This window comes from Coenobita brevimanus, chromosome 30, assembly GCF_032717465.1.
Source record: "Coenobita brevimanus isolate Jiangsu-jjx chromosome 30, ASM3271746v2, whole genome shotgun sequence".
NCBI lineage: Eukaryota > Metazoa > Arthropoda > Malacostraca > Decapoda > Coenobitidae > Coenobita > Coenobita brevimanus.
The window spans coordinates 45,303,295-45,305,560 of record NC_136983.1 but is presented as its reverse complement, the minus strand read 5'-3'; positions in this window follow the sequence as shown (position 1 = coordinate 45,305,560).

Sequence of the window (2,266 nt, the reverse complement as noted above, 5' to 3'; positions counted from 1 at the left end):
ATTATTTCATATCAGTATTCACCAAGGAAAATCTAAGCCTGGTCCCTCAAGCAGCAAATATTTACCATGAGAATACGGAAAATATTCTTAGTAAAATAACCATTAGTAAGGAGGACGTATTGAAAGAAATTAATAAGTTCAAACCCCAAAAATCGCCAGGTCCGGACGATATATATGCAAAAATTATAAAAGAAACCAAAGGAGAATTATGTCAGCCACTTTTAACGTTATTTAATGACTCTTTAAGTTCAGGAGAAGTTCCCGAGGCGTGGAAAACCGCAAACGTAGTGCCCATCTTTAAAAAGGGTGATAAATCAGCTGCGTCGAATTATCGTCCGATAAGTCTAACGTCAATAGTAGGAAAAATGTTAGAGTCAATTTTGGCAAATAAGATTAGAGAACACTTAGAAAGATTTGATCTTATAAACGAAAGTCAGCACGGATTCAGGCAAGGACGATCCTGCCTCACAAACTTGTTGTCATTCTACTCGGAGGTCTATGAGGCAGTAGATAGCGATAAAGCTTACGATGTTATTTATCTGGACTTTAGTAAAGCTTTTGATAGGGTCCCACACGAAAGGTTAGTTAGAAAGGTTCGAGCACACGGTATAGACGGCGATATCTTAAAATGGATAGAATCCTGGCTGAAAGGACGAAAGCAGAGAGTATTAATAAATGGAACTAAGTCGGACTGGGGATTAGTAACTAGCGGTGTACCACAGGGTTCAGTACTCGGTCCCTTATTATTTATCATATATATAAATGATCTAGACTTAGGAGTCAATAGCAGCATCAGCAAATTTGCCGACGATACAAAAATAGGGCGTATCATTAACTCGACTGACGATTGCCATAACTTACAAAAAGACCTCGATACATTGTCCAAATGGTCTAAAACTTGGCAAATGGAATTTAACGTTGAAAAATGTAAAGTACTTAACGTAGGCAAGACCATTGGAGATACTAAATACAGCTTAGATAACAAAGAAATTAGCAAATCGGTATGCGAGAGAGATCTAGGAGTTATGATTAGTAACGACCTTAAACCAAGGCAACAGTGTATTAATGCGAGAAATAAAGCAAATAGGGTCCTAGGATTTATTTCGAGAAGCGTGAGCAATAGATCATCTAAAGTAATACTGAAACTTTATCTAGCATTAGTAAGGCCACATTTAGACTACGCAGTACAATTTTGGTGTCCTTACTATAGAATGGATATTAATTCGTTAGAAAATGTACAGAGAAGAATGACAAAAATGATACATGACGTCCGGAACCTGTCATATGAAGACAGACTGAAAAGACTAAGTCTGCATTCGCTAGAGAGGCGTAGAGTAAGGGGAGACTTAATTGAGGTGTTTAAGTGGAGGAAGGGTATAAATAAGGGAGATATTAGCGAGGTACTTAAAGTGAGCATACAGGATAGAACTAGAAATAATGGTTTCAAACTAGAAAAATTCCGTTTCAGTAAGGAAATCGGTAGAAATTGGTTTGGTAATAGAGTAGTAGACGAATGGAATAAGCTACCTAGTAAAGTAGTTGCTGCCTCTTCCATTGAGAGTTTCAAGCATAGGCTAGATAAGCATATGACAAATAAGGGGTGGATATAGAATAAAGAAAATCTTATAATCAATACTAATTCATAATTTTTTTCTTTCCAGGTTACACTATGATAGTCTCTATTCTCCTTTCACACTTTCCTGTAAAATGTCCACGCCAGTTTTTCTATACGGCGTGGTGTTCTTTCTGACTTTTTCCTGCCGGCTTCGGCTAGAGGGTTTGGAGGGCGGGGGAGAGCCTTCTTCTTTGCTATCCTTATCTCATTCTAGTAGTTCAGTTACTCTTCTAGGAGCTGCCTAGCATGGGCCAACCGGCCTACTGCAGTTATCCTCTCTTCTTATGTTCTTAAGTTTTCCCTTCATATGCATGTTTGTTGTTGTCTGTCTATCTGTCTATTGCCAGACACCTTAATCTCGTAAGGGGTGGCCACAAACAAATCGCCTCCATGTCACCCTGTCCCTCTGCCATTTCATTGCCCTGCTCCCAGATCACACAGCCTTCTGCAGTTAAACTTGCTAGTTCATAGTTACGTTCTTTGTTCTTCCAGGTTTTTGTAGCTACACTTTCATGTTCTTTATGTGCTGTGTTCTGTCAGTGTCATTCTGTGTTTATGTGCTTGTGTCTGCCAACCTTCTTCTGTTATGTTCTTTATGTGCTGTGTTCTGTCGGTGTCATATTCTGTGTTTATATGCTTGTGTCTGCCTCC